Source organism: Gymnoscopelus microlampas (assembly GCF_963454915.1).
Source record: "Gymnoscopelus microlampas genome assembly, chromosome: 13".
NCBI classification, from domain to species: Eukaryota; Metazoa; Chordata; class Actinopteri; order Myctophiformes; family Myctophidae; genus Gymnoscopelus; species Gymnoscopelus microlampas.
Genome location: NC_139950.1, coordinates 14,783,791 through 14,792,247, shown reverse-complemented (window position 1 = coordinate 14,792,247; position 8,457 = coordinate 14,783,791).

Sequence of the window (8,457 nt, the reverse complement as noted above, 5' to 3'; positions counted from 1 at the left end):
CAACTTCTAAAAGTCTTGCCTTGGCCCCACGAATCTCGGCTTTGCGACTGTACACTGTATTTATTCTTATTTATCTTTGCCCGGTACTTGACTCTTACCTGAACCTCTCCTGTGTTTCATTCTCACTGCTGTTGCTGCCATGACACCTGCATTTTCATCCGGGGATCAATAAGGGCTTCTCTTCTTGTCTCTTGTCATGTCTTGTCTTCTTTCGTCTTCCCTCGTCTTCTCTCCTCTGTAATTAAGGCCTGTAGTCTCGCTCACAGGCTTTCAAAAAGACTTCAGCCCGATGCTTGGATGCTGTCAAAGCTGAACACTTGGAACACTGAATCTTCCTGTCAGTTACCACTGACAGGAAGGTAAAAACATCGTGCAAGTGTGTGCGTGTGCACTCACACACACACACACACGCACACGCGCACGCGCACGCACACGCACACGCACACGCACACGCACACACACACACACACACACACTAGGGCTGTCAAAATGAGTTAATTAATTTATGGAATGAATACATAAAAACAACGCAAATAACTCATGCGCAGAATGACCCGCCACATACATCCCATAATTCCACCCACTCTGCATGAGTCGACATTCTGTTATCTGATGGCTGGATGGATGGGGGGAAACACAAGTTGATTATTGTCCGAAAAGGATGCACAGAGGCAGCGGCTCAAATCACATAGCACAACGGGTTAGAGAGCGAGAGAGACAGATAGTGAGCAAGAGCGAGAGAGTCATTTATCTCGAGCATACTGTAGTTACAAATGGTGATTAATCAAGATTATTTCATTACTAATCTGTGATTAAATATTGTAATCGTTTGACAGCCCTAGTTATGACTGACTTGGTTCAGCGACATGGGGCATGCAACGAAGTAGGAACCAGGCATTAGCCCTCAGATCGTGTGCTTAGCCTGTGAGCATTAGAAGAAAAATCACTTGGAGAATTGAGAGTGTAGGTCCCTGTGGAGAACCTTGGCTGTTTTCACGGCGTGCTTATGTGTTCCCAATGCTGTACATGAGCTCTGAATTCCAATGGTGTTCTCATCTGGGATGATTGAATTGAGGACCAATACAATCAGGTCTCTGCACTAAGCGAATCAATTGCCGTGTACAGCGAATATCCCTGCCCCTCAGGTCCACTAAACTCAGAGTTTTCATTACTCTAGCACTGCCCAGGGTGGGTGGTGCATGTGCGCATTGGCTCAGAGTAGAAGACAGGGTTATGCAAATAAAAATGGGACTGGTATTTAAGATGGTCAAAGGGGCAGTGCCCTTAGTACCCTCATACCTGACTACGGTAACTACTTCTCCAAAGTGAGTGACACCCACGGCCACAACACTAGAGGGAGCGACAACGATCTGGTACCACCCAAATAGTCCAAATAGTCTCCAGGGGAAATTTTTCATTCTACTACTCTGCCACCAAAATGTGGAATGCCCTGACACCATCCATTAAAAAATGTAACAGTATTGCATCCTAGCCCTGGTTCAGAGCGTTAGTGAGTTCCCTCTGGAGGATTTGAACTTACCATTAACCAAAATCTGTAGAGGGCACTGTGGAGTAAATAAAAATAATTTCCGTCTCTCTGACATATTTTATTTTCTGCCCAAAAAGTGTATTTTGCAGAGTAGGTGGGGTGCTGAGAGGCTTCCCACCTCCGAGAACAGACTTTCAACAACACAAAACAGCCTTTGCTTCGGTGAGTAGCGAAATGGTTTTGTTTATTTTCAGCACTGAAAACAGCACTGCCCCTTTGACCATTAAATGCCAGTCCCATTTTTATTTGCATAACCCTGTCTTCTACCCTGAGCCAATGCGCACGTGCACCACCCACCCTGCTGCCATTGGCGAGCCCTCATTGGCTGACCTTTTACCAAGGCCAGCCAATGAGGAAAACGTGACGACTAGTTGCAGCTTCTCTTCAATGATCAGCCCTGCGAGCTGATAAACACACAAGGTGCAAAAAGTAGCAGCACAACTGTGGGTCCACATAAGAAGGTAGGTAGATGTGTGCCTCAAAGTTGAGCAAATACCACTCTTGAGAAAGTGAAAAAGAAAATGAGAAAACCAGGAAGAAAGTGAGAGAGTTTGGAGTTCTCAAACAGATGGTCATTAGTGTTGGATCATCATTTGGACATCAGGATAAGCTGATGAGCTTACAGATGAGAAAATCGAAGGCCCCCCCATCTCTCTCTCTCTCTCGCTCTCTCTCTCTCTCTCTCTCTCTCTCTCTCTCTCTCTCTCTCTCTCTCTCTTTTTTTTTTTAATCACTCAGTCTATCCCTAATGAACCAACCATATGGTCTTCAGACGTATACCCACTTCATCTTCTCTTCACTCTTTGATTCTCTCTCTCTCTCTCTCTCTCTCTCTCTCTCTCTCTCTCTCTCTCTCTCTCTCTCTCTCTGTCTGTCTGTCTGTCTGTCTGTCTGTCTGTCTGTCTGTCTGTCTGTCTGTCTGTCTGTCTGTCTGTCTGTCTGTCTGTCTGTCTGTCTGTCTGTTTCTCTCTCTCTCTCTCTCTCTCTCTCTCTCTCTCTCTCTCTCTCTCTCTAGTTCTCATAAGTACGCTCTCATGCACCCAACGAACTGTATCCCTGTCTCCCTCTCTTCCCAGTTCCCACGCTTTGCAAGCTTGACGTAAAACAAAGTTGATGTCTCTTGAATACATTGATATCGGGTGAAGAGAGAATAAAGATAAAACAGGGTTGGGAATCCCCATGTACGTTCAGGGCGCATAATAAGTGTTCAGGTGAACACTGGTCTGGAACATTAATTGTCTGGACGTGAACTTAGTTCAGAAAGGTTGGAAGGACTCCACTTATTGGTGCATAAACGCTCATACTTTATATATTACTGCTGATGAATAAATACATGAGGAGAATACATCGGGCGGCCATAGCTGAGTGTTTAGTGAGCCAGCCTGAGAAGACAGAGGCCCTGGTTGTCCCAGGTTAGTTTCCAGGCCAGGCCAGTAGTGATGAGCGGGTCGGGTTTTTTCATAACCCGCCCCACCCAACCCGCCACGGGTTTTGCGTGTGAGAGTGGCGTTGACCCGCAACACCCGCAGCCCGCATAATTGCCTTTGAAATCTTGACGCGTCCGCCCGCGCCGCGGGTTGACCCCCGGCACCCGTGGGTTGCGGGTCGGCCCGCTCATCACTACAGGCCAGCAATGTGTCGATGTGTGTCCCTGAGCAAGATTTTTAACTCCTAATTGCTCCCCAAGTAGTGGGGACTATTCTACAAGTTTATTGCTGATAGTGTGAGCATAAGTACAATTTCAAACTATAATGTGATCGTTATTTTACAGAATGCCTCTTTTATGCAGGTTTTTTATTGTTACAATTTTATTCCTCTTCTCATTTCTTTGTAAGTGCCCTTTCATGCCTTATGCAAAGCACTTTTGAAGTGCCTTTTCATATGAAAGGTTCTGTACAACGAAGCTTGCCTTGTAACTGTTTAAATAATCTCTTGCTTCACCTAAATGTCACTGATAAAAAAGGACAAGTATGAAGGCATGTAGCCATTTGCACAGTAACCGAGTCAAAGTAAATGTATTGTCACAATGTAGTCCAACAAAGTGCTTGTCAGTATGCTGGGATCCCCAGTTAAAATAATTATGATCATTTGGGGGGGGTCGGGCCTAAAAGGTTTGAGAACCACTGCGTATGTATGCACAATTTGTCTACAATATCGTCTCTGTCGGGTGGAAACCTCATATGTACAAAACTTTTACTTTTCAGGATTCAAATTCAAAAGTAGCGAAAGTAGCGGATCGACAAGCTCTAAACGCGGCGCTTAAATCGTGCGGATCTGCTACTTTTGATGCTTTTGTGTGATGCTGTAGTATGATCAAGTAGGGTGTTAACAAAAAATTTATATATATGGAGATAGGAGGTTTCTGCCCGACAGTGACGACGAAATACGTTGTGCAGTTTGTCCCACACTAGGCACAGTTCATCCATTTTGTTCCCAAAATGTCCATGATGAAACACTGTCATGCCCACAGATAGGCTGTGTGCCGTATAGGGGGGAAAAAAACACAGCAGCAGCAGTAATAGCATCGTGTCACACAACACGGCAGTACTTCAACATACACAGTGTCAGGACGTTGAGGAGTCTTTCATCGTCCTCAGGTGTGACACTGCAGCTGGAGAACAGGAGAGCGATGCTTCACAGCAGATGGATGCTCTGCGTCAACACTGGAACCGTCTGTTGATTAGCCGTCACCGAGGGCACCTCTGAATTATACGATCTGTGTGTCACTGTGTCTGTCAGACTGAACACGTGTTTGTGTGTGTGTGTGTGTGTGTGTGTGCGTGTGCGTGTGCGTGTGCGTGTGCGTCATCATTGTCTGGGAGGACAGGACACGTCTGCGACGAACAAACTCAACAAGGACACACGGTCTGTGGTGGACAGTAACTAAGTACATTTACTTGAGTACTGAGTCTTGCGTCTAGTGTGTTGGCAAAGTGTCCGTGTGCTTGTCACCTCTCGCTTTCAGCCCTCACCGCTGGCTAGCTATATGCTGTGTCGGAATGCTGACTTCAGCGCTGCGAAAGGTGAGCAGACCGAGTCAGCCTCATCCTGCCAGTACAAAGCCTCTCCACAGCAAGCCCCATGCAGTACCTGCCCGTGGTGACGGGTGGAAACTGGATACCGTGAGGTCCCAGGCCGAACTTGCAAGGACTCCGACGAGGTCTGGCCCCCAGACGTGCAGCACATATGCCCACTGGCATGTGGACATGGCCTGGTGCCCACGAACCAACCCCCAGCTATGGGTTAAATAGTAGGGCGGAGGGAGCTCTTCAACCTTGGTTGGCCATCCCTCTAGGAGACGTGTACTCCGAAGAACTTACACATGGAGTTGTAGGCGGTCTGAAGTTGTACTCAACCCACTCCCGCAGCTTCTGCGTTGTCATCTGCACCGAGTGTATTGGCTCCACCTTTCCCTCGGACTTTGCTGGTGACAAGGAGAAGGGGGACTTGTTGCTTGGGAAACAACACGTCCCTCAAAGACATTGCCCAGGCCAGCTCTCTGGAGAGGCCACTCCAGCACCACGTCTCTGTGATGACACCCACACGGGGAGCAGCAGTCACCTCTTGAGTATTTTCGTTTTTGTGTTTTGGAATCTCCATATTTTTACATTTTCTGTTTTTTTCTTGTAAATTAACACCCTACTTGATCATACTACAGCATCACACACGAGCATCACAATTAGTTTGTAGATTAGCTACTTCCTGAAAAGTAACCGTTTTGGAGATATGAGGTTTCTACCCGACAGAGACAATATGATGAATAACTTAAGCCCTAATTTCAGCCCTAGTGAAAATAGCTGCACTACAAGCTCACGTTGAGAGCTTGTGGATCTTATGTTTTCTAAGTTGTTGACAATTTACAAACATTTCTAACAATTTCTGACAATATCTGAAAACGTACTCTGTTGATTTGTACTTTCGAATACTTGAGTATTTACTTATGTATATATACTTTGTCCACCACTGGACACGCCTAGGGACAAACTCAACAAGGACACACATGTTGCGGAGAGACAAAACAAAGACGGGACAGAGGATGAAAGCAGAAGAAACGATACCAAACGATATGACTTTATTAGCAGCTCTCACTGAAATTAGTCCTGCGACCCAGCAGCCACGTCTGCAACACATAATATACACACATGTGACATAACATAGAAACAAAACAAATTACATTCATAAAAACATGAAGACAGGAGCAATGTCCAACATTCAGCCTACCCCTCGCCAGACTCTAAATTAAGCCTCAAAATCGACTGATGGACAAAGGACTTCTTCAGTCTGACCTTATTGTATGGAATATGGGTTGCTGCCTGAAGGCAGCAACCCATATTCCCCATACAAAACATGGCTAGTGTTTGAAGTGATATTCCTTGCCAACCTTAGCATACTGTTATTATTATGTAGATGTATAGAGAAAGACGGCAAATGAAAATGAGAGAGGAGGCAGTGAGAGCGGAGGCAACGTGCACTTTTACATTCATGTGTAATTCATGGAGGCTTCTGTTCAGCCTGGGTTTCAGTCCTCCTCCTCCTTCAGGCCGGTAAACATAAAGAGATGCAATCATTATTCAACTATTCAAATTCGTTTCGTTTAGTTCATCTTTAGTTGTTAATATGCAGCCTAATTCACTGGTAATACGTCAAACAAAACTGTACGTCGTGTTAGAGCCCGTCCGGAATATACTGTATTTAGTATTGGTTCTCAGACTGGGGTTTCGGGAACCCCCAGGGATCCTTGGGGGGGGGGGGGGGGGGGGGTCCAGGGGGCCCCAAGCAAAAGTAGTTAACGTAGCATCACAATCATTTGAACCACTTTATCCATTTATATGTTGGCTGTTAAAAAATAGCAGATCTACAAGCTTGTAGCGCATCACAAATATGGAAATGTTTGAAAATGTTTGAAAATGTTTGAAAATGTTTGAAAATGTTTGAAATTTTTTGAATAATACATCTTCTCTTCAGGGGGTCCCTGGCACAAAACTTTTTCAGAAGGGGGTCCGTGGCTAAATTTGGGGGTCCTTATCGTGAAAAAGTTTTGAGAACCACCAGTCCAGTGGAGGCGGACCACCAGTCCGCTTCCGCCGACTCAGCGCCGTTCGAGTTAATGTCCTGATAGGGACAGAATCGTAACTCATATCCCCCCTCTAGTCAATATGTGCCTTTTCAGTCCCCCCCTTCAGTCAAACGTTTGACTTCTTCACCCGTCTTAGAATGTGTTGACTCAGCATCGGACCCAAAATCTGGCATCGACTGTGCTCTAAGTGCATGCACGTGTGTGTGTGCGTGCGTGCGTGCATGTTTGCGTGTGTGTAACTGAGACATTAGAGCTTAAGGACCATTACTAGTTTACTTTTTTGACTAACAGGTGTGTCTTTGTGTCTTTGTGTTTGTGTGTTTGTGTGTTTGTGTGCGTGCGTGCGTGCGTGTGCTTTATGTCTTTGTACAGTACAGTATGAGTGAATGTGCGTTTCTCCTGAACAGATCAAAGCTGACATCCCTCGGGTAAAAAGGTGTCATCTGTCAAACGCTTCTGCCATAGTTTTAAGCGCTCTCATTGGCCCCGTCCGTGACATCAAAGAAAGTCACAGACCCAGGGGTGGCTTTATATCACTTTTCCTGAGACAGCAGTATATCATGGGGAAAGTATAAGAGTACTCACCTTCCAGTGTGATTCCAGCAGATGTCCTGACGATGGGTATACGGAAGAAGGGAATCTATTCATGTATTCCCCAAAGGTCGCTGAATTGCCCTCCACACGCCACATGCGGCGAGATCACCGTGTCTCGGAGGTCTGGGGAGGAACGGCAGTGGTGGAAAGTAACTAAGTTCATGTACTCACTGTATTTTTGAGTGGTGCCAACCACTCCTACATTTGACTTTGTTCGTGTGTCCGTATGTCCGTCCGTCCGTATGTCCGTCCGTATGTTTGAGCACGGCTGATTGGTCAAGCTTCACGTGACACGTGACAATATGTTGTCACGTGTCACGTGACAACATATTGTTGCTGATTGCAACACAAGGATGCAACCAGTTACACTTTCAAAGGCACCACTCTCTTCACACTGGGTGTGATTTTTTTCTTTATTGGAGTATTTCCGATTCTCAATACTTTTACTTCTTGTCCACACTATCTCAACAAAGCGACGCGTTGTGAGCTTATAGATCTGCTATTCCCCCCCCAAAAAAATAAATGGGACACTTTTGGTACTTCAAGTAAATTTTCATGTCAAGTACATTTTGAATACCACAAAAACTTGTAACAGGGTATTTTTACATTGTGGTATTGATACTTTTACTTAAGTAAAAACTCTTCTTCCACCAGGAACGGTCACAGAGAGACAGGGTAGACAGAGCGTAGCAGGGGACACACAGGACAAAGCCAGGGTGACCAGTCAGTTTGAATTAAGCCTATAGTGCGTTTGACGAGGACACAATGAACTGAGAGTGGAATAGGAAAGGTATTAAGAGGAAAGGGATGGCACACGGGAGCTTGAGTGGAAAGAGACTTAACCCTGGCATCCCTGTTTTGGGAAAATTCTTGCTTTTCTCAACAAAAAAAAAAAAGAATCTTGAGGAGGATTCAATGGCATAACGATTCAATTGGAAGATAAAAAGGGTCAAATTGCTAACTGTGAGCTTGTAAATTGGTTACTTTTGCTATTTATCATACGACGACGTTTAGGGCCCGGTAATCCCCCCCCCCCAGTTTTTTTAGACAGATTATAGAAATTATGCCACAATGGAAACACATTGAAATCGGAAAATAAATAATTATTTTAATGTAAAAACAAAAAGCCATAAAAAAGTTACTTGAATGAACCACTGTGTCCCTATTCTCAGCAATATAGGCAAACATTTTGTGAAAATAGGAAGACATTTGGCATTCATCATTCAAGTGGTTAAGG